Source organism: Homarus americanus, unplaced genomic scaffold, assembly GCF_018991925.1.
Source record: "Homarus americanus isolate GMGI-L3 unplaced genomic scaffold, GMGI_Hamer_2.0 scaffold51859, whole genome shotgun sequence".
In the NCBI taxonomy this organism is placed as follows: domain Eukaryota; kingdom Metazoa; phylum Arthropoda; class Malacostraca; order Decapoda; family Nephropidae; genus Homarus; species Homarus americanus.
In genome coordinates this window covers 16,119,134-16,144,844 of record NW_024711292.1, presented here as the reverse complement: position 1 = coordinate 16,144,844, position 25,711 = coordinate 16,119,134, and the positions used below count along the sequence as shown (strand labels likewise).

The 25,711-nt window shown below is 39.4% G+C and overlaps 1 protein-coding gene across 1 annotated transcript in view; it reads left to right on the top strand.

The window, feature by feature from the left end:
* LOC121853365 (thioredoxin domain-containing protein 6-like) overlaps window positions 1-25,711 on the top strand; it is a 464,042-nt gene that overhangs the window by 338,588 nt on the left and 99,743 nt on the right. The window lies entirely within an intron of this gene.

Below are 25,711 nucleotides of genomic sequence, written 5' to 3'. Positions count from 1 at the left end.
GCCATTTATTGCTACAGCATATAACATGACACCAAGGACACTGCCCTGTAGGATTCCGTCCTCCTGCACGAAAGGCTCTGAGAACGGTTTGATAAGAAATCCTGTAGGAATTAGAACATATACCCCATGAAGATAGTTGACTTCAAGATGTATCATAAGCCTTTTCGGGGTTAAAAGAGACCCCGATGATTTGTTTTTGGTTTTCAAAAGTATTCTGCACCTCTTTTGATAGCCTAAAACTATCCACAATATTTCTGATGCTCTTTATGGTCTCTATTGCCTTCATGTATTGAGGGGCGTTCACATTCACCCATTTACAGGGAAACATTGAAATTGCATAATAAGTATATAACATCCATAAAATATTTTGTATAAGCACATATGAAAAGGCATTTGTAAAGGAACTAATCGTCTTTAGAAATCTATGCGTCTAACTAAAACATGGTAGAAAGAGGATGGGGATTTGGAACCACACCCTCCCACTGGCCGAAATATTGGTCGGCAACTTATATTGCTATCTAAACCTAACCTAACCTAACCTAACCCCTTGATCGAGTTCTGGAAACATAACTATTGCCACATCGCGTTGTGGACAAAACTTGGCACCCACAAAACGATACTATAATTATTTCGTTTTCTGGAATGTTGAGACCTTCCATAATACGTTGTGGCTGTTTTGGAGGAGTTCACCACGTGAATTTCGCTCTCTGCTAATAATATTGTGTTAAGAATGAGTTGTGGTCGTTTGTCGTTTAGTGAGCGAATTCGTTCTTTCAGCCCAACATATACACACATATTAAATAAATATAATTGGTTCCCAGTAAGTGAGAACAAGAGAAAACCACTCAATAAATACTAGATACGGGAGGATGATAGAAAACGGGAGTCAAGACAGCAGACATTCGTGAAGCTCTCTTTTTTTTTGTAGAAATGCAGCTGTTGCAGCTGCCTTTGACAGCCCAAAGTTTATTACAAAGTCCATGAAGTCATAGTGCACGCGAAGGTGTAAAGAAAATTTCTGGTGGTGGTGGACTTTGCCAGGTTTTTTCGGAAAACTTGTGGCATTGGCCGTCCACCTCACCCCGCCGAGAACACCGAATGCATGACAAAACCCCAACGGACAAAACCCCAACAGTTATCTACCGACCGACCGACAGACCGACAAAGCGACATATAGAAGCACCTAACCTAACCTAACCTAACCTAACCTAACCTAAAAGTGTTTTATTTTATATTTTATATATGAGACTGGATTTTTGTCCGTACACCGAGACCACATGCAAGTGACGTAATAAAACAACTGAAATGGGCAAGTATACACCCCCTTTAAGAAGAAAAGACTCTATTGGACTGTTGTTTTCAGGTAAGCCTGAATATGAAATGCATGTAAGGTAATATTTGACATACTGAAAATAAAACAGGAACAAATAATTGGCTTTAAACTATTAAGAAACAATAAGGTGATGGTGAAATTTGGGAAACACTGTCTTTGACAAATTTTGTGAGGAATATGAAGACAAAACTATAAGAATTCCGGTAAATTTGCATAAGTGCACACAACTCTGTTAGAAAGTCAAAAATATGTTTTTCTAGTGTATTTAAGTGTGTTTAGATCGGGATTTTCATTTCCTTTTGAAATTTGCCGGGTTTTTTTCTTTTGGGGAGGGGGGGTGAGACGTGCTCCGACAAAAATTATGGCTAAGCTAATACAAAAGACACGCAAAAAAAAACACTAGACAAACACAAACCTTACCAAACCTAACCTAACCTAACCTAACTGACTCACCATATGATGGAATTACTTATTTCTTACCTTATTGGCCTGGTTCTCGTTCGTCGTTGGAGTTACCACAATGCCACAATGTTGGTCGTGACGATATTTACATTTGTTCTTGCACTTAGGACATTTAACTGAGGTCGGGAGAGCACCATGAGAACAAAAATTCCTATAGTTTTTCGTTTTTTTTTTTAAACTCACAATCAGCTTCTTCATATAATTGAAGTGACACCCATTGCAGACTTCCACAGTCGGAAATGAATTTGAATTTCGAAATATGAGAGACCCAAAATAAAAATCGAATATGATTGGTCCAAAAATACAGCGAATTAAACCACAAATCATTTTAATTGGTTGCCCCCCAAAAACCGCTTTTGATTGGCCGCGTGACGTACGGGAACGCATGCGCGTGATGATTTATGAAGGAGAAAAGCAGTGTGGGAGGTGAGGCAGCCGATATTGGAGGAAGATTAATGTTAGAAAATGGAGACAATTTTGGATATGCTATCTCCGCTATTATACATTTGCTACGGTAATGTAATAGAAGAAAATTATCTTATAATTAGACGTCTTATTCATTCGAATAAGACGTCTAATGATAATAGATTATGGGTAGTAATGTTGTGTGCAGAAATGCGATAATACAAGAATTCCTAACAGTGATGAGACTGTTAAAGTGATGAATTTTAGTAAAACTTTAACTTATGTATCAGTTAAAGATGCTCCCTTTGAAATGGGAAATGAAATTATAATAAACATCATAAGTAAATATGGTAAAATGGAAAGAATGAGGCTGAACAAGTATACAAAAGGACCAGCGGCCGGATTGTTGAATGGGACAAAAAATTTTCAAGGTAAATTTAAAGAACAACATTCCATCATCAGTAACAGTAGGTGGCCGTAGTTTAACTTTCCTTTATGCTGGACAGAGGAAAACTTGTTATAAATGCGGACATGAAGGTCATTTGACAATTGATTGTCACACCGAGGAAGTAGATAAGGTGAACATTAATAATGAGGAAGAATTCCCTGTGATACAACTTTCCGGTGAGATCCACAGCTCAAGGGCAGGTGTTAAGGAAGGAGAAGAAAGTGTCACAGTGTATACCATGCTGTAGTAGCCCCATGGTTGGTGTGCAAGAAGAATTCTGGGCTAAAAAAAAATATATATATATATCTAGGATTTGTTATTGGAACGTGGGAGATTTCCGTGGTATTCATTCCCTCACCCGATGACCACTACGATGGAACTATATTTTGAAACCAAAAGAAAATCAAGAGAATTGGATGCACATGAATTATATAAATCTGCAAAGGAATAATATTTCTTATAAGATATCCTCCATATAGAACAGCATATGAAGAAATTTAGTGTTCATTTTAAAAGAATTCCATGTTTGTTTGGGAACATCCACCAGCCTCTACTTGCCTCATCGCCGCTTATATCCTCCAAATTCTCCTAACCATCATAAAAGGTAAGCCTTTAAGATAAGTAATCCAAATAATTTATGTGTAGAAATGCATGGAAATCAAAATAAGCTAAATAAAAAGTCGTAAGTGGTCTATTTGAAGAGTGGTGAGAACTGATCCATCAGGGATGGTGAATGACGTCCCTTATCAGAAATAATATCGACCCAATTTTCGTAATGAGTGCAATTAATAACCTTCCAGCACTACCCAAATAATTATTTCATTAGTATAAATACTTAGTAGCCTAAATTTCATATTTTATTAAGTCCAAATATGCCAGGTAACCAGTGCCAGGTAGTTCCAGGCATGTTTCATTTGTGTATCAGTTTAACCACAATTTGTTACTAATAAGATAAATTCAGTAACATAAATTCATGTTCTATTTTTAATTCTCTTAGTGACTCAATGTATTGCAAGAAAGAACTACTTTACCACTTTTTGTGCAACATTTGGAGTGGTGGTAATAATTCACTTTGCCGTTGACAGTGGTAGAATCAAATGCAGATATATTGCCTTTGTATGTTCATGATTCCAACAAAAATAAATAATGTCTTCCAAAAATAAGTGAAATTTAAGGTCTTATTATCTTTTCGGTCATCCAGGGAATTTTAGGATTTTAAGTTGATCAATGTTTTCCAGTTACGTTAAGTTAGGTAGGTTAGGTTAACATTTTTATGTAGAACATTAAAATTTTAAAGAGCTTATAATTTTTTTCCTATGGATTTCTCCAAAAAAAGAGATCAAAGTCTTAGAATCTCCATAAAAATCTACATAAGAAATTTTTTTTTTGAGTGTATCTACATTAGAAAAAAAAATCATTTTTGAGTGTATGTTGCATATCAAACCAAATAAATCTGAGGTTCCGTTGGATTTTATTTTATTTTTTTAACAGACAAAATTACCCACAATATGTAGGTGTTGGGAAACTTATAAATATTAACCCTCATAAATAAGGATGTTTCAGAATTCGCAAATTTAACTAACACAATATTAATGACTATATTTTCACTTACAAGTGGAGATACAGCTGACTATTCATCTTTCCACAATACTGAAGAAATAAATCTTGGTATCATGATTGGTGGGGAATTTTTCCTGTTCCAGGGAAGATTTTGGAATTTGCTACCTAGCCTAACCTCGGAATTGGTTCCCAGACTCGGAACAGAAAAATTGGAAACTTTTCGAAAAATCCCCAAATTACTCATAGAGCCCCAAAAAATGCAGTTTCGGGAATTTTCAGAAAATATGCCTTGGAGAAATCATAACATATGCCTTAATTATTTTTTATTTTTTTTATTTTACACTCTGCTTACATACTTTAATATTACGTATTAATATATTTGAAATTTGTGGATAATTTTTCTTTTAAAATATTTTACTCTTGATCATCCATATATTATAACATATCCTGCTTTTAATAAAGGCTATATTCTGACATAAGCATTATCATTGTATTCGTATCCTTATTTTTATTACAGTTTATATTAAACATTACAAGATGCAGGAATAAATTGCAATTAACATTGCAGACTGTATTGAGGATATTTTTAAACCATTTAATTATCATCTTGTTCCATGTTTAACATTATTAGTCTCTAATTTGTTGGTAGAATTTCATGAATATGCCTACTGTATATGGGTTCCATGACATTTGCTCACGAGATGAACCTAATCTAACCTAACCTAACATGTCTTCCTTTCCATTATAGTAGAGCGTATGCCTTGTAAACAAATGTTTGCACACTAACTATATGAAGACTCTCTGGTGAGGATCCATATACAGTATTTACATGGAATATTTTTCTAAATAAAAGACCATTTAAACAGCAGATACTGTTCTCCAACTGGTGGTTTAGTCCATGTCATTAACATGTTGTATACATTTTTACTCCTGACATTGGGACAGTGTTCATGTCTTGCTTTCTTTGAAAGGGTATTTATTGCATTACTACAATATAATCAGGTGGAGACAAGTAGGAAACATTATCTCAAGTTTTCATATCTTGTAGATAACTGGCCTTTATACTTATATAATATGAAAGTAAAAATTGTTGGTACAAAGATAATTTCCTGTTTGATAGAAAACTAACAGTTAAGGTGATATTATTTTCAAGAATTTATCCCAATTCATCTGTACAGTGATTACATCACTGTCAGAGCAAAATTATAATACCTAATACTGTACTTTGTTATATTCTACTGACTTCATCCACAGAACAGGCCATGGTTCTCTTTATTTACACTCACCCAACCCCAAGTTTATGACAAACGTATTACTTTATTGTTAGATTTAATAAGGATAAAGAAGAAAGGAACAGATATTACACTCTATTCCTATGGTTGTATGGTTGTCACAGGCTTTATTTACCTATATTCACTGTAAGTGATCGTATTTCATTCCCAGAATTGGCTTATAATCCAAGAAAATAGGAAAATGAGGGGCACCTTAGCTTGGGATTCAAGTTTTTCATGCTCGTAAATCGTGTAGCAAGAGTAAACATTTCGTGCCATTGATAACGTTTTGAGGGTGCAAGCGTACCAACCCCCAAGTCTTCCGCCATTTGGTACACCTGACTATACTAGGATGACGTAGTAACAACAAACGACGGTTGGGTACCACCATGGCCCATCTTGAAAAATCACACAATTTTTACTCAATTGTATTACGACTGCCGGGATACCACAGCGTGGTGCACACCACGACTGATCTTGCAATTGGCCCTAAGTCAGGTTCCAGCAACAACCCGGTATGGGGTGGTAAGGGAAGAAGTGCCTGCTCAGACTATAACCCAGGATGCTGTAGATCCAGAAGGTACCATACACCCAGATTGTTTCAGAAAATGCAGTACAGGAAACCTGCACTAGATGTGAGGCCGAGATACATACAGAGAGGAATAATGTGGATCAAACTAAAGGGAAAATATCTTGTGAAAATTTGGAATATGATAAAGCAGATGATATGGAAGCAACAAATATGACAGGGACAGAGTGTGAAGTGGCAAGAGGTGAAAACATGGATAGAATGGGGGAAATTGTTGAGGTCACCGGTAGTATGTCACCAAGCGAAAACATGAATGATGCAAACAAGAAAGATCAGAACAAACCTGGAAAAAAATTAGTTAGAAATTAATGACAGTGAGGATGAAAATCAGGTAAAAGTGAAAACAGATGGAGGAACGAATGGTGATATTTCAAAAATTTCTGGAAAAAAGGATCTTACAAAGCAAAATAAAAAGAATGAAAACCAAAGTGATTTGAGTGATCAGACAGAAAATGTATTAGAATGTGGGAAAGGAAGAAAAGAGGATGGGAAGAAAATGAATCAAATTGGAAAAGGTGATTCATGGTGGGAAAAGGTTGAACATGTACAAAGCTGGACAGTACGAGCAGTTAGTGGTAGTAAGGTGATGTTAAGTAAGAGGGATGGAAAAGAAATAGCCAAAAAAGAGGCGAATAATGGGAATAATAGTACAGATAAAGAAGGAAAAATAAACGTAAAGAGGAAAAAGTAAATAAATGATTTTTTTTTGTATTGCATTATTTTAACAGTAATTAATTTGTATATAATGTTTGCAACTTCCAATGTGAATGGTCTAAATAGTTTGGGTAAGCAAATGCAACTATTATCTGTTGTTAAGTACTATAATATTGACATCCTTATGACACAGGAACATAATGTTAAGGAGCCAGGGAAATTATCTTACCTAAATGATTACTATGAAATTATTATAAACAGTACACATTTGTTAAAAAAGAGGAACTGCACTATTAGTAAGGAGAAATTCCACTTTTAAAATATACTAAACTATGAGGTGGATGAGAATGGCCAAATTTTATGTGTCAGAGTTTCCGTGCTAGATCATATAGTTCCTATTATTAATATTTATGCCCCATCGGGGAATATAAGGAAAAGGGGGAGAGAAGAATTGTTTTCTGATGATTTATTATATTATATTGAAAATATAATGATTGGGGGAGATTTTAACTGTGTTACCAGCATGAGAGTTTGTAGCAATCATGACAACAAAGGTTTGGTGTCCAAAGCTTTAACAACTTTTATAAAGGCTATAAACTTAAGGATGTTGCCATGATACATAATTATCAACCTGAGTTTACGTATGTTAGGAACAAATATGAGTAAAAAATTGATAGGCTTTATGTTAAGGGGTTTGAGAACAAATAGTAAAATGTGATGCTGTTCCAGTCAGTTTTTGTGACCATTCAATGGTTCTGTCAAAAGTAAACATAATGTAAAAGTAGGTAAAGGTTTCTGGAAACTGAATTGTAGTATTTTAAACTCTTATGAGGTACAGGAAAACTTTGGAGTGTTTTAGAAAAATGTTAATGAGAAAATAAACACATACCAGAATATTTTACAGTGGTGGGATCAATGTGCTAAACTAGATTACAAGAACTGTTAAAAAAAAAAGGTAAAAGAATGTTGCAAGAAAAATATGGGCTAATTAATTTAATTCAAAGTAGGTAAAGAGAACTTAATGAAGAAGCTAAATACCTTGATGTGAATTATGAAGAAATAAAGGCACTGAAAACCAGAATAAATAAATTACGGAGCAAAATTTGTGAAAGTGTTAAAATAAGATCCAATATAAGGGCGGGGACTCTACCACTGAACCACCGAGGCCACCATTATAAGAGCGGGGACTTTCTTCCTTCCTTCCTTATCTTCTTATTTCATACTTCTCTCTGTCTTAGTTCCTTCAACGCCTCAGATCTTTGGTAACATGGCGAGGGTATCAAGTCACTTGGACGGAAAATAAAGGTGGATACTGAGGGACAATGAATACCCCTAATATACTCTAAGAAATGGTTTATTAATATGAAATCAAAGTAGGGAAAAAGATGTCATTAACATACAACTACGAGGTTCAACTACTCGGCTTCTTACTCATCTGCAGTTCAAATTGGACACTGTACTCTGGCTTCTTACAACATTACTGGTGTTACATGGCATTACATTACATTACAAGACAAACTTTCATCTGATACCTTCACTAGACTGTTGTTAGTACATATGGAGGATGCACTCACAACACAACACGTTATTACTGATACCAACAATTTACATGGGTTCACTTCCTAACCTGGGATAATTAAATTCCAGATAATTATCCCCCGTCATATACAACAAACACTGTGGACCATATAACTTCCAGGAGTGACCCAGGGTAGAACACAGGCGTCTCAACAACTGACGACCGCTGTTATGATCTGGTGTAGTCTAACACGTGGCGAAAGCCTGGGGTCTACTTCCCAGAATGCAGACTGGAGCAATTTGAATCCTGCCGAATCGGCGACATCGTCCAATATAGCTACCTGCTAGGTATCCACCGACTCCGGGAAGTCGGTGGGGTGTTCAAATCACCCACACACTGGATCTGAAAACAATTTGGAGACGCGTCAAGGGAGCATGATGATGACTCAATCACAAACAATCTTTCGTCTAGCAATGACAGACGACATTTACGTTAGTAATTCTTACACTGGGTAAATAACAATTTCACTGTTACAACATGAACACTGATACTCACAAAATTGACTAAGTCAAACTGAATGGCTATATCGGCGGGAACACTGGCTTACATATCTGAGAACAATTTGGGGACGCGTCAAGGGAGGCTGATCCTCCTTCACACTTGGGTTTATATACCCTTGAGTTGCCAGAGGTGGCTATTCACGCAATGACAAAAATTACATTCAAACCAACTGCTACACATTCAAAGATGACCCTCAGTTGACACGAGTCTGGCGAATTTCTTAAGTTGATTACACAAACTAATTATAGATTGAGCTTGTCAGTAAAAGTGGAATATATACATTGACAACTGTGTTCAAATGGGCGGGACTTACGGACAAGGAGACTTGGTGTAAAACGCGTTTCTTCCTAGGGATAACTAACCAGTTATCCACATGTTTTGCGGGCGTGCAGTATAATAAGAATCAACAAGTTTAAAACAGACCCGCTGTCATTGTGACCATGACACCAGAATAAAAGACAGAATAGAAGGAGAAAAACGTTCTCATCATTTGATCTATAAAGAAAAAAGTAAAGGAAACAAGGAATTAATTACTAAGGCTAAGAGAGGAAATGGTGAAGAAATAGAGAATATAGAAGGAATAATCTATGTAATTAAAGAATTTTTTGGGAAATCTATATAAAAGAGTTGAAACTAATGATGAATACTGTGAAAACTTTATAGAGAATTGCAAACCAAGACTAAAGGAACCGGAAAATGAATCGTTAATAAAACCAGTACATGAGAAAGAAATATGAGAATAAATTAATAATCTCAATCTTGGTAGATCCCCAGGTAGTGATGGTCTACCTGCAGAGTTTTATAAACATATGTGTAAATTTATCAGGGTAGAGATCATTGAGGTTATTCATTTTATCTTTAACAATAAAGTATTAAGTGTGTCACAAAATACAGGAATAATAAAGGTAATGCCTAAAAAGGGGAATCTGAATTTAATTGAAACCTGGAGACTAGTAGCCCTCCTAAATGTAGATTATAAAATAGTTGCAAAAATATCGGCAAGAAGAATTAAACCTTTTTATAAACTTAATATTGTCAAACGACCGATAGTGTTGTATTAAAGGAAGGTCAATACTAGAGTGTAATATCATGGTTAGGGATATACAGTAGTCTCGATTTACTCGGATTTCCTTTACGCTGTTGGTCATTTACGCTGCACCTGGCCAGACACGGCAATTATTAGTTACGCTGTACATTCCTGAATTTCCACCGGAAGCGGTGCGGGCAGGGTGCGCGCTAGGTTGCTCTTATGTAACCGCTGACGTCATATGACGTATCTGGCTGTGATTGGGCCACGCATCCTTACCACCCACGCATTCCCTCTGCCACTAGCTGTGATTGGTCTAATGTAACTTGGCGTGCCCTGCCACCAGAGGGAATAAGTCGCTGACCTCAGACGCTTCAGTCCTATTGTCCTCCGACTCCGCGTATGCAGTTCTCCCTCGTGCCCGCTAATCTCTTCAACAATGGCATCCGCTGGACCCCCACCATCCCAGAAAAACCTGGAATTACTTGGACCAAGCCGCCCCAAGCCCAAGAAGGTGCGACGCGCCTAAAGCTACGGAGTAAAATATAAAACTGTTCAGGAGTTAGAAAAAAGAACGAGGCAGGTCGATCTGGCGCGACAGCATGGTGTTAACGAATCTACGATCCGCACCATCAAGAAGGATGCCGCCAAAATAAAAGAACACATGAGCATCACAAAGTCTGCAGGTGCCTCAATGGTCAAGTATTGTCAGAATAAGGTGCTGCTCAAGACGGAGAATTTATTGGTGAGCTACTTGATTCGTCAGGCAAGAAGGAACGTGCCTGTCAACACACGTGCAGTGCACGACTACGCGAGAGAACTGCATGTATCAGTGGCGCAAAAGATGGGAATTGCAGAGCCCAAACACTTCACTGCTTCCGCTGGGTGGCTGCAAGGGTTTAAACATCGTATACAGGATCACAAACGTTGAAATTGTTGGTGAAGGAGCGAATGCTGACCGTGCTGCAGCGATGGATTTTCGTCCATTCTTACGAGAAAATATGGAGGAAGGACAGTACACCGACGACCAGGTGTTCAACATTGATGAATCCGGGTTCTTTTGGAAGAAATTACCTTCCAAGACCTTCGTAGTCAAGTCTGTCAGCTAGTGTAGGGGCCGGAAGTTGCAGAAGGAGCGCATCACCGTCCTGTTCACCACCAATGCCTCCGGCACCTGTAAGCTCAAGTTGTCTGTGATCCACACAGCCCGTAAGCTGCACGCCTACAAAAACATGGACATGAGCAAGTTAAATTTCCACTGGCTAATCTCACCGAAGGTGTGGATGTTCACTGGTCTGTCCTTCTCCTGGTTTGATGACTGTTTCGTTCCTGACGTGAAGAAATTCTGCGAGCAACATAATGTTCCATTTAACATTTTGTTGAACCTTGACAACGCACCTGGACACTCGTCCCTGCTGTTGGATCGTCACCCCAGTGTAAAAGTGGTCTTCCTTCTACTTCGTTAATCCAGCCCATGGATGAGGAGTTGATATGTAACGTCAAGGCTGCTTTCTCCGCAAAGAAGTTTCGGCTCCTGAACGACTTAACCAACACTAAGAATGAATTACGGAACCTTCTGAGTGGCACCGATAGCGAGAGCGAGGTCGAGGATCCAGAACAAGAGTTGGCGGAGCATGAAGTGCGAGTCAAGCAGTTCTGGAAGATGTTCAACGTCAAGAAAAATGTTGATTTCTTGGTGGAGGCATGGGGGCAGCTGTCTGTGGCAACGATTCATCACGCGTGGCAGCATGTGTTGCAGGGTATCCCAGGTGGGAGGTAGATGAGAAAGTTTCTTCGTCAGTGAATATTATTCTTCCCTAGAAATCTAAGCCTTCTTCAGCATACCGTCGAGCAAACTGCAACCTGCCCTCGCGATGTCCCTCATTTAACTTCTCCTTGGTGGCGGGAGTTCTATGGTGAATGCCTCCTTCGTGAAGTCTTCGCCTGATTGTTAAAGGGGAAATATTTAATTATAGATCCTCTCTTATTGAAAATGAAGTCTTGAAGGGATTGGCCTCAGCGAAATTCCGGATGGCTTCAACTTGTGCAAGTGTTGTTCTGCGCGGCATTCCCGTCCTGTGGTGGTCCTTTAATTTTCCCTCTTCCCATGGCTTAATCCAATAATATGCAGTTGACCGAGAAAAACCCAATTCTCGTGCAATTTCAGTGGGTGAAAACCCAGCCTCTTCCATGCCGATTATTCTTCCACGTTCAGTGATTTTCTGCGTGTGGTATTCCATGTTGGTAGGGTCCTTCTACAATTGAGGGAGTGGAAGGGTAGTCAGCAATGACAACACTTCCGTCTCCCCCACCTTCCCGCCTATAACGTCAGCGTTATATTTATATTTATTATGCATTTATAAAAAATAAACGAATAAATAAATAAATAAATAAGATACAAATGTATAATACATCATACACATTTTTGGAAAAAATTTAATATTTTTTTAAAGACACCAGACTAAACGTGACGTAATCGTCACAAGTCAGAAACAAGGATTTAAGGGGGGGGGGGGCGCAATGAGTCACTCAACGAAAGAAATGCCATTTGCTGTTTACAATATTCATAGTCTTGGAATGAGAATGATATTGCTATATAATGGCTTGTAAAAGTATTAGGCATATGCTGCAGTACTAATTCACACCATCAGACGGATGGTTCGTAAGATTAATTACCATCACCTTCAATTGAACAACGTCATTACTAAATACAGACACAGACTGACACACACACACACACACACACACACACACACACACACACATACACACAAACTCCACATGCGCACACACACACACACTCCACATGCGCACACGCACACACAGGGAAGTAAAACAGCAGTTTGTGTTGCAAGGAATCAGCGTCTTTAGAAAGAAGTTTTGTTTAGCATCGGTTAGATACAACTGGATTAATTACCCAAAAGGGATTAAACGTTTGAAGACAATATTAGTATAAATTAATGATAAACAGGCAGCCTCATAAACAGCCTGCACACAGCTGTGCCCGATGCATGATGTTCTTTAACATACTTACCGATTTTTACTTATGTTTATTTATCTAAATATAAATTCATATAGGTTGGCTCATTGCTCTATCCATTTTAAAATCAAATCAACAGTATATACTAGCAGAGAGGCATAGTATAATGCGAAACAATAAGCCCTACCATTAATTAAGCAACGGGGAACTAAGTAACCAATCACCGATCACGTTTACATTCATTCATAATTTTTACTACGTAGTATAGTAAGCAAACGGCCTTGAGTTGCCAGCTGTCTCCAGCAGTGTTCGAAGAATCTTGAACGTGACTGTACAACTTTCATAAAAATTGCTTCAGACCATGAAAAGAGGAAATCTTTAACTCCATATTATACAAGTATAAGGACCAGTTATCTATTAGAAATGAAATCTTCAGATAATGTTTCCTGCTGGTCTCCACCTTATTATAGTAATGCAATCTATACCCTAAGAAGGTTTGCAAGGCATCATAACTTTCCCAATGTCAAGAATAAAGATGTATACAACATGATAATGATACGGACAAAACCAGCAGTTGAAGAAAAGTATCCGCTGTTTAAATGGCCTTTTATTTGGGAAAATATTACATGTCAATATATGGATCCTCACCAGAGAGGCCTCATATATAGGTACTGTATATTCATGAAACTCTACCAACAAATCAGAGACTAAAAACGTTAAACATAAAACGAGGTGATAGTTGCGTAAGATTTGGTGAGGTAAAACATCCGTTATATGTATTTTACTTGTGTTTCCATAACAGAGATAATTAAATGGTTTAAAAATTTCCTGAATACAGTCTGCAATGTCAATAGCAAATTATTTCTGCATTTCTTAATGTTTAATATTAACTATAGTAATAATAAGGATAAGAATTTGTTAATGTCAGATTACATTTACTGTATGTGGTTAAGTAGAAAGGAAAATTATAATGTTAAGGAGACTATAGCCTTCATTAAAAGCAGGGTATATTATAATAAATGGATGATCAAGTGTATTTTAAAAGAAAATTCATCCAAATATTTTACGGACAAATATGGTAATATGCAATTTATATGTATATATGTAAATTGTAAAATTTTCAATAAAGTAAAACAATAAAATAAATACGAGACATAATAAGCATTCGAAATAATGTGAACAGTTTTAGGTTTTATCATGAGTGGAATGTGAATGTAGTTTGAGTGAGGTCGCCTGGTGAGCTTAGTCATAGCATATGGAATCTACCCTAAGTGATTATACCCACCTACTCACATTTAGAATAATGTCTCGAAATCTGAGACAATGTCCATGGCCGATTTTGTTCTGTTTTCACCTTTTTTATCTTTTTATCATACAGCATATGACTTTCGCGATGCTATTGCATAATCTCTTATCAAGACTCTCATATCATTTAATCTGTTGATATAATATCGTCTTCTAACATACAACAAACTCTTATAAATAAAGTTTCTCCCCCATACAACGGCACACATCGCCATGCCTTCAGGTATTGCCAAAAATTAACAAACAGTGTTTTATGTCCACATAATACAACATGTTATTGGTGTTGCTTAGGTTTCAGCAGGAGGAGGGAAGGAGTCGAAGGACATAGAGGAATACTGCATGACCGATGCATGTGTGTGTGTGCCACTTGGGGGGAGGGGGGGGGGGTTCTTGTGTTATCACAGTGGCCAATTATCTCGTAAATTCTGGACAGTAAACATACTTAAATGGTTCAGACCTTCAGCCCAAGCTAGGAATATCACCCAAATATGCGGTAATTGTTATGTAACACATTATACTCATAATTTGTGTTTTGTCCTACGTATTTATATCCTTGCTTAATATATCCTGCCTTGTAACTGCACAGGTTGTTGTTGTTGTTGAGATTGTCGGACCGTAGTCCGACACGGGCCTTTGCCTATAGGCGGCCCGTTTGGTGGTTCCGGCTGGAGCTCCTGGAGCAGCCAGACCGGATTGGGATTGGAGGTGGTCCCACCTGCAGATTTGGAAGGATACTGCAGGTTGCAAGTGTGAGTGGACCCCCTATCAGTGGACGCTTACCACCAACCCCCACTCTTGGACGTGGTCAGTTTCGGAGTGGCGCGCCCCCCGAAATGGGGTCCGCACCTGCTGGGAGAGGATACTTTCTAAGCTATCTGGGTGGTGGGTATCGTTTGGTGACCCGGAGTAGGTGGTGAATGTGGTTTGTTTGGGCCTTTCGGGTTAGAGTGGCCGCTGGTGCTGCGTGTGCTTCTTGGGAGATTTGAGTTCTGTTTCGGAGGCTTTGTGTGACTTCGCAGTCGAGGAGATAGTGTTCAAGTGGGTTGGCTGCTGGCTCCTGACAGTAGGTGCATTCCATGACGTCATTTTCGATCATCTGCCAGGAGCACTTGTACCCTAGTCGTAGTCGATGAAGGCTGACTTGGGTTTGTCTTGGTGTTTTCTTGTCCGCGAAAGGTGGTTCCCCTTTTGTAGCCGCCAGGTACCATTTGGCTGATTAGGAACCAGAGTTGAATGCGTGAAGGAAACTCTTTTTGATGTGGAGCTTGCTAGTCTTTCTGAGGTGATTCTTGATCTGTTGCACGCTTGCTGGAACTTGAATGTGTACGCTACTAGAACGTGTAGCTGCCTTGGCTGCTTCGTCTGCCACGTCGTTTCCTCCGAACCCTACATGACTGGGAATCCAGTGTAAGACGACTGGGCGGTTTTGTCTTTGGAATTCCTGTAGCTGTGCGAGGATCGAGGTTATGATGTGGACGTTGTCTCTTGGTTGACTGTGTTGCAGCGCCTGCATGGCCGATTTCGAGTCCGTGTGAATTATGATGGACTTGTTGTGTTGTGTTGCAGCGTGTTGTAAGGCCTTTGAGATTGCTACCAGCTCTGTTTGTAGGGTGGAGCAGTCATTAGAAAGTCTCCATCGGAGGGTCTGACCTTGGGTGTAGAAGGCCGCTCCGGATGTATGATGTTTTGGATCCACCGAGCCGTCTGTGAAGTATGTTGCTGCATCAGCTGGTGTCTCGGTGGCTATGGCTTCCAGAGTTATTTTTTTGAGGTCCTCTTTCTGGAGGTTGGCTTTACTATAGCCTAGGTCGGTAATTTTGAATGTGGCTGGTGGAGGGCTCCATGGTGGAGGAACTACGTAACCATTGTCTCGTATGTCTTGGTTGTTCTTGACGAGTGTTTCTGCTTGCAGGTGTCGGATGACCTCGCTTGCCTCGTGCGACCAGGTGGCCCCTCGCACTCCGTGGTCGAGGTGGTGGGAGCCACTGATTCGAATTATGGCAGCTGTGGGCTTATCTGATCTACAGATTTTGGCGAGGAGACCGGCTGTCACCTGCTTGACTCGTACTGCCAGGGGTGGTAGTTCAGTTTCCATTTGCAAATTGCAAATTCTGGTCCACATGGGTACTCCGAGCATGGTCCTGAGAGCATTATTTTGGATGACTTCTAGCTTAGCTATCTGGTCTTCTCTCAGTCCAATGATTGCTGGAGCACTGTAATCTACCAGCGATCTGATGGCGGCCGTGTAGTAGGCTTTGAGCACATGAAGGTTTGCTCCTGCGGTTGTGCTGGTGAGCGACCTCATTATATTGTGTCTGCTCTTCGTCCTGTGCCTGAGATACTCGAGTTGCGGCTTGAAAGTGAGTTTCTGGTCAAACCAGATTCCAAGACACTGGTGGGTGTTGGTCCAGACTACCGGCGTGTTTTGTATGGAGAGCGTCTTGTCTGGTGTGTCTGTGCAGATGGCCATCGCTTTCGACTTGGCTGGATTTATCTTGAGTCCAAGTCTGTTGCACTCCTCTTCTATAAGTTGGAGTGCGTGTCGCGTGTTGGCTAGTCTGTTTGATCCTCTTACTATAAGCTGTAAGTCGTCTGCATAGCATAGGAGCTTGGCTGTTAGTCTAAAAGGAAGTTTGACAAGATTTTCCATCAGGACATTGAACAGCATTGGACTGAGGATGCCTCCTTGTGGGGTTCCGTTTTCATGGACCCTGTAGCTTGAGGTTGCTCCCTGAAAGCGTACTCGTGCTTCTCTCTGTGTGAGGTAGTTCTGGATCCACCCCAGCATCCTTCCTTGGACGCCTTTTTCAGCGAGCGTCGTTGTAATGGCCAGCGGATTTGCTAGTTCGAAAGCCTTCTCCAGGTCGAGGAAGACCACCAGAGCTGGTTTGTAGTCCACTGTGCTGAGTATCTCGGCGATGTTGTTGCCTGTGCCGGTGTTCTCGGTGTAGCAAAGATGTGAGGGTGTGGGCTGCCTACTTTCCACTTGAGTCGGTTGAGAGCCATTGTTTCTCCCGTCTTCGCTATGCAGCTGAGAAGGGAGATGGGCCTCGGTTTGTCTGGTTCTCTGGGCTTCGGAATGGGCTGTATATCTGCCTTCTTCCATTCTGGTGGGAGTCTTTGTGCTGTCCACGAAGCATTGATGACTTGTAGCAAAGCCTCGTGTCCGGCTTTACCGGCATGGGAAAGCATGGAGTAGGTTATCCTGTCGGCCCCTGGTGCTGTGTCCTTGCTTCGTTTTAGCGACTTCTGGAGTTCTTGCTGGTTGAAAGGGCTGTCGGTGTCATCTTCACTGTTGCAGGCCTCTTCGATCATCTGGAGTCTGACCTGTCGCAGACGCCGTTGTGTCTCCTCCGCCTGTCTCGGGAGGTTTTTCGTTGCTGCTCGGTCAGAGAACAGTAAGCTGGCTCAAGTGGTGCTCCGAACTGAACGAGCACACTTCCCTTGGCAAGATGTGGGCCAAGATCCGAAGGGCATCTGGGAAGGCAACACCACCACCAACCCATCCCAACCCAGAAGAGGAAGCCGAGAGACTTGCAAAACTGCACAGGTAACTGCTTAACTAGCTCCCACCCTCTAGCTCCAGACACTCTGACCCCCCTCAACCCCCGCATTTCCCCGCCACCCACTCACACACAGGCCTCAGTCCTCCTACCCCCGGCCTCCCTCTCTCCCGGATTGTACCAGTTGGAAGTGGAAGAGGCTGTACACTCAAGTGCACACTTTAGATACCGGCGAGCTAACTGATAAGATGTAGAAATGAGCAATAATCTGAATAAATATTTTTCAACAGTTATCACCACCGAAAATTTAAACATGATACCCGAGGCACCGACTCTATACAGAGATATCGAAGAAAATAAATTAAGCGAGATAGTAGTGACTAGTAACGATATTAGCAAGCAAATAGACAAACTAAAGTCTAATAAGTCACCTGGTCCCGATGAGATATTTGCCAGAGTATTAAAGGAATGTAAGGAAGAGCTAAGTATGCCCTTAGCAAAGTTGTTTAACATGTCCTTAAAAACGGGTGTAGTACCAGAATCCTGGAGGATAGCGAATGTAATACCGATTTTCAAGAAGGGAGATAGATCACTATCCTCTAACTACCGACCAATCAGTCTAACATCAATTGTAGGCAAATTACTGGAAGCAATCATTTCAAACTCTATTCGAAATCACCTGGAGAAGCATAAGTTGATCAATGATTCCCAACGTGGCTTCACAAGCGAGCGTTCATGTCTAACTAATCTATTAACATTCTTTTCATCTGTTTTCGAGTCAGTGGACGAGGGGCACAATTATGATGTGGTATATCTCGACTTTAGCAAAGCCTTCGACAGAGTCCCCCACGAAAGACTAGTAAGAAAAGTGGAAGCTCATGGCATTAAAGGGGATATTCTAAAATGGATTAGGGCGTGGTTACAGAACAGGAAACAGCGAGTGAGCATTAATAGCACTAAATCCCATTGGAGCAACGTCACTAGTGGAGTTCCCCAAGGCTGAGTACTCAGACCATTATTATTTATTATATACATAAACGACATAGATATCGGCGTAGACAGCAACATAAGTAAATTTGCTGATGACACTAAAATAGGGCGTGTAATTAAATCTGACGATGACTCCGCAAAACTACAGGAAGATCTAAAAAAAAAATTCGAATGGTCTTGTCACATGAGTGTCGTGACCTATAGCGCGTCACACACGTTGGGTGGCGGGCACTGATAAACACAGCTGTGAGTGCTAGCTCCCAAATTTGGGATGTTTTCGAGCCTATTACATTATCTGAAGGATATATAGACTTACCTACTTGTGTATAAGGACCTGAGGATAAGATAAGTATCGTCAAGCAACTTTGGAGTTAGGACCTTACTGTTTACCACACGAAAATAACTGCTCGGGGTCCCATCACTCCTGGCTGGGTGTTGTGGGATGTCAACATTGCCCCATGGAAAGTGAATTATCGCTTAAGAACTCTACATGGAAGAGTAAAGAAAAGATAGTATTGGACGAAGTTCTTGAAGACCTTGAGTTGAGTAGTGATGAGTCTAATACGAGTGATGAAGCACAAGGGAAGTTCGAAAGTGAGAAAATACAGCTACAACAAGAAGTAGTGAAAAAGAAAGAAATTTCTAAAAGGATGAGGGAGACAAGCTGGCAAGAGGACAGTGAAAGCGGAGAAGTAAGAGAGGAGAAGAGACAAAAAAATCTAGGACAAAAAACGTGTGTGGGTGGTAATAATAATGGAAATAACAGAAAGGAGATAGTGGAGAATGGATCAAGAACAAAGCAAAGTATGGAATTTGAAGGAAGCAGACAAGAACACACACAAGGTAATGTTGGTCGTGTCAGGAAGAGATTAATTTTTCCACAGTCATGCCCGATGACCTTCCTTGAAAAATTAAAATGGGCAGTACAACTAGGACGGGAGCATCGCAGCTTTGAGCCTCTTTTGAAAGAAGGCACACACAAGCCTTATCTTACAGTGGGGACCATGGAGGCTGTGGAAATGTTGACAACTGTTGGGTACAAGGGATTACTGATGGTTTTGCCAGAGGAGAGCGACATACTACTTACAAAGGTTATAATCTTCAGGTACCCTGTAATACTAGATCCAGAATACTTATTGGATGACGAAAGATTTGTTTGGGTCAAGAGGCATTTAATAAGGGGCGAAGAGAGAAGCCAGGTTATTGCTCTAATGAGAGGAAAGGTTCCAGAGAAAGTGTTCATCACAGGAGCAGGGTATAGGAAGGTGGCACTATATGTGGAGGGACCAATAATGTGTCTCAAGTGTTGCAGATGGGGACATAAGGCCTGGAGCTGTCAACTGGACCCACGTTGTAGATTCTGTGGGAAGAGGCACGAATCTAGCAACTGTAAGGACAAGATCAATGCAGGAGAGAAAGTGAAGCCTTGTTGTTGTAATTGTGGTAAAACTCACAATGCTAGTTCAATTGCATGCGAGATGAGGCCACGTATGAGAAGTGACCAACAAAGGAATTATTCAGAGAACACTGAAGAAGTACGCTGTGGTTTGACAGTGACAAGACAGCAGGAGAACACACAGACAGTGGAGACAGTGATCCCTGAGAATGCCTGGCATGAAGATTCAAGAAGGATAAGGACTGCGCTTGCGGCCGGAAGCGTTGTTGATGCCAGGAACAAACAGAGTAATAAACAAGTAGCAAGTGAGAGTAGTGGTGCAGCCCTCCAGGTTAGCGATAAAACTGTGCAAGAAATTCTGGGAGAAGAGGTGCGTAAGATGTTTCAGCTTTTGTAAAAGTTAGGTCAGAAAATAGAAGTGATAGAGAAAAGACTTGATACAGTGATAAATAAAGAAAGGGAAAACAAAGCTGTGAATAATGTAGAATTAGAAGGGAAAGAGGAAAGTGAAGAGCTCAAGCTTTTGAAAAATTCAGTGTTTAAAATGAGTATTAAAGGGAAGGAGAGGAAAATAAAGGATTGTGTAGTGCAATGGAGCAACATCTGAAAGTTTTAAAAATGTGTTGGTAAAGTGTAAAGATGCTGATAAAGAAAAACTTTTCAGGAAATGGGAATCTGTGCAGGAGGATTGGGCCTTCTTAAAGAATCTGGTTGGAAAGGATATAAAATGTGTAAATATTAATCATGGATCTAGCTAGCCTTAAGATAATGTCCTGGAATGTTAATAGTCTACGAAATAGAGTGAGAGATGTACATTACTTTACCCTTAAAAATATTATTGACATAATTACCCTTCAAGAGACTGGGGACAGGAAAGGCGACCTGCTTAAACTGTCTGGATATAAGGGATTTCATCTCTATTCGGGTGAAGGTATAAGAGGGGTCTCAACATACATTAAGAATTCCATACCAGCAGAACTAGTTGGAAGCCCGAGTAGAGTACAAGGAATAGAAAGTGTCTGTATAAAGTTATATTTGAAGGAAGGAGAATTGAACATAGCAAATTTGTATATTACTGGAGGCTGTTTTGACCTCAACTTCTTACCAGATTGCATGTTTTTGGACTCAACTTTGGCTGTTGGAGATTTTAATGCTCGACATCCAAGACTCGAAACAATGGGGAGAATTAATAGTAATGGTATAAAATTTTGGCAATTTTTACAAGATCACCCAGATGCTTGCTTGTTAGGAAATGAGGAAGTGACTCATATTAAAGGAGGAAGGTTAGACTATGCTTGCATGATAAGCAGTCAGGGAGTCCAGGGAGAATGTGAGATAATAAGGGAGCTAGTCAGTGACCATTTAGTTGTGTATGTTCAATTACCATTAGGGAAGAGACAGGTGAGATATAGGAGGAAGAGATTGAAACTAAACAAGGATGACACAGAAGTGTTTACCCAAAATATAGAGAAATGGTACAGAAATTATACACAAGTCTGTATGGATAGCTTTTATAATGACTTAGTTGGGGAGATATAAAGATATTTAACGAAGTCAACACAGAAAAAGATAAATGATAAGACACATGGGGCTAGGAAACACTGCTTTACCAATGACAAAATGTTGAAAGGATGGACGCAAATGTTAAGGGCAGCACATAAAGATTGGGTAAAGAATGGTAGAAGAGAAGAAGATAGGGAAATCTTCATGGATATAGCCAAAATATGTGGGCAGGCTAGGAAGGAGGCAAGGGAGAAATATTGGCAAGACTTTGTACAACACATTGGGGAGAGTAAAAATCTCAAAGAAATATGGCAGGATATTAACAAAATTAGAGGAAAAAGGAGTAATTTTATTAGTCATCCTCATCCAGAGGAAGAAGCTAATAAACTGGTTGACAAATGGGCTAAAGCAGCTAGTGTTGCCTAACAGGACAATAGAAGCATTAGATGAGTGGCAAAATGAAAGAAGAAGATTTATTTCATCAGCTCTAAATATTTGTGATGTAACATGTGTAGATATTACTCAAGATGAGTTATTAAATGCTGTTAAAATAGGAAAATCTACAGCACCAGGCGAAGATGGTGTGACTTATGAAATTTTGAACTGCTTAGTTGGTATGGAAAATAATCCATTATTAGATTTATTCAACATGAGCTGTACAGAGGGTAGATTACCAACAGAATGGAAGAAAGCGATAGTTATTCCTGTCCCTAAGGCAACTGGTGGATGCAGGTCAGTGTCTTAACATCTTGTTTTTCCAAGATGATGGAGAGAGTATTATTAGATAGGCTTGTATATATTGTGGGGGGGAAAATCTATCTTGTAATTTATTTGGTTTTTTGGAAGGGAAATGTACTTCAGACTGTGTTATAAAATGTTTATCAAATGATGCAGACAGATGTAGAGTTTTTGTGAATTTACAAGGAGCATTTGATAAAGCTCACAGTGAAGTAGTTATGAATGAACTGGCTGCTCTAGGGGTATCAGGAAAGTTGTTACACTGGATAGGTGACTACTTGCATGGAAGGAGAATCTGTGTATGGTATCAGGGATGTTTGTCTGAGGAAAGAGCACTTGAACTAGGCACTCCCCAAGGGGGAGTATTGAGTCCAATGTTATTTATTGTGTTAATGAACAAGATAGCCTCACACAAATATCCCAAAGGAGTTGTAACCATCATTTATGCAGATGACATCTTATTTCAAGGAAACTCTGTAAAAAATTTGCAGATTGCATTAAATAATTTTAGTGTTCTTTCTCAAAAGATGGGTTTAGTTATCAATGAAGAAAAAACCAAGTGTGAATGTAAAGGAAGAGCAACTGAATCCGTTTTTCTAAATGGAAAAATTGTTGAGAAAGTGTCAAAGTATAAATATTTAGAAATGTATATTGACTTTACTTGTGAAAGTAAAGAGGCAGAAATATATCATGTCCTCACTCAATGTAGAGCAAGATTACAGCCCTTGAAGGCTCTAGCATGTTGTGGTAAAGGTGCTGGGGTACCCATACTGAGAATGATGTATATTTCTACCATCAGATCACTTACAGACTATGCAGCACCTGTCTTCTCTTGTACTGGTGATGGAAGGCTACGGAAGCTTGAGATCATGCAAATTGAAGCAATGAGAATAATTTTAGGGTGTCAAAAGAATGCAATGATTGAGATAATGAAAATGGAACTACTGTAGGGTTACAGAGCATTTCACAGAGGGTTAATGAAATGAATACAGTTGCAGCAGTTCGATTAATGAGAGGGAACAGTGGGGGTAAATTTGTACAAGATATAAATGATGGTTTAAAAAATAAAATGACCTTCTGCAGGCTAGGCAAGAGAGGATACATGAATGGATTAGTAAATATTATTAAAAAATGTAATCGGCAGACTGGTGTACAGCAGTTCAGAAGAGTTGTAAGAATCCACCCTGGGAAGAACGAGAAGTAGAGTTAGACATAGTGCCTATCACAATGAAGAAATCATTACATGAACCAGGACAGTTAAGGGCTTTATATGGGAATAAGATTAGTAATTTGCCTAAAATAAACACATTGCATGTATATTGTGACGGTTCAGTTGTGTCAAATGGCAGGGCAGGGTGTGGGATCCTTATAAGACAGTACACAGAACAAGGAAATGATTACATCAAAATTGGACTTCGGTTGAGTAGTTTTATATCATCAACACAAGCTGAGTTATATGCAATGTTAGTAGGATTGGAAAATGTTGTAAATATGTATAAAGATGCATATTTTTTTGTTGATAGTAGGGCAGCTTTGGATTCTTTGAACAGTGGGAGTCCAGTCTTTGAACACATTATTGGTTCATGTAGAAAATTAGTAAATACAATAAGGAAAAATGGCCATAATGTTCAATTTGTATGGGCCCCTTCACATGTAGGCATTGGTCTTAATGAAGCAGTAGATATAATAGCAAAAAGAGCCACGGAAAAGGCCGAGATCGACATAATATGTACTAAAACCTTGAAACAATTAAGGTGCAAATTACGGAAAATACAATCAATAGAAGATAATTTCAAAAGGAATGAAATATACGAGAAAAGCGAAACAATGAAACATTACCATCATGTTCTCATGAACACCAAATTTACATATGGGAAAAATAGGAGTAGGTGGAAAGATTCAGTGTATATGAGGTTAAGATTAGGATATAAATATTATTGGGAACTTGGAGCTGAGAGAAGTGAACAGGATAAAGAATGTAGAGTTTGTAGAACACCCAGATCCCATACCCTGCCACATTATATACTGGAATGCCCATTGCTTAATGTATATAGAAGTGCCCATATAAATAATGTCCCTAAGCAAATAGAGTGGATGTTTAAAAATAGGAAAATAGATGAAATATTAAAGAAATCAGAAATTTTGCATCTAGAATATAACTATGCATGTATATAACTGATTATATGAAATATTAGGGATTTATGTGAGTCCTGAGAGGGACATTCCTGGACTGGGGTGGGGATGACTTATGTCACTTCATCCCTTTGAGATGTATTAATGTTTTTTGTATCTCAATAAACGTATCAATCAATCAATCAATCGAATGGTCTGAAAAATGGCAGATGAGATTCAATGTGGACTAATGCAGAGTACTCAGTATAGGAGATGTAAACAGAGAAACCAGATACCAGATGAATAATGATGATATTGAGAAATCCGACTGCGAGAAAGATTTAGGAGTAATGATAAGTGGGAATCTTAAGCCAAGTAAACAATGTGTATTTGCTCGAAACAAGGCTAATAGAGTACTTGGGTTCATACAAAGGAGTGTTAGTTACAAGACTAGCGAGGTCATCTTAAAACTATATCTTGCGCTTGTGAGACCCCACTTGGATTACGCAGTTCAATTCTGGTCACCGTATTACAGAATGGATATAGAATCCTTGGAAAGAATTCAGAGGGCAATGACAAGACTAATCCTGGGCATTAGGAACCTTGAGTACAAAGACAGGTTAAAGCTTCTTAATTTGCACTCCCTTGAGAGACGTAGAGTGAGGGGTGATATGATCGAGGTGTATAAATGGAAGTCTGGGCTGAACAAAGGGGACATTACAAAGGTATTCAAACTATCCAACCAGGAGCGAGCTCGTAAAATGGTTTTAAATTAGACAAATTTAGATCTTGGCGTGAAATATGTAAACATTGGTTTGAAAATAGAGTAGTGGATGAGTGGAACAAGTTACCAAATATCATCATTAACTCGAATACGCTGGATAGCTTCAAACATAGGTTGGATGGATATATGAGCAATAGGTGTTGGGTGTAAATGGGACTGCCCAGTATGGGCCAATAGGCCCGTTGCAGTTTTCTCCATTCTTCTGTTCTTATGTTCAGACCATAGCCAGTGGGGTAGGGAGACTAGCTTACAAACAAATGATTCACATGGTTACTAGGAAGATTTTTTTTTTGAAAGAATGATGTCATGATAATTAATATTTATCTTTTCCTAAGGATAAACACTAGCTATGTTTAACTCTTTAGATGTGTTTAACCACTTCAGTAAGAGGACGCAGCTTTTACGTTTTCATGAGCGTCAATCAGCCAGTCAAAAACCCTGAAATTACCAAAAGTTTATGTTTACTGTTATTTTTCCTTAGATATGTTATGTCATATTCAATTTAACTTATTATTTAATTTTCTTGGAGTTATGGGCGATCTCCAAATGGGCCGCCAGGACAAAGTCAACT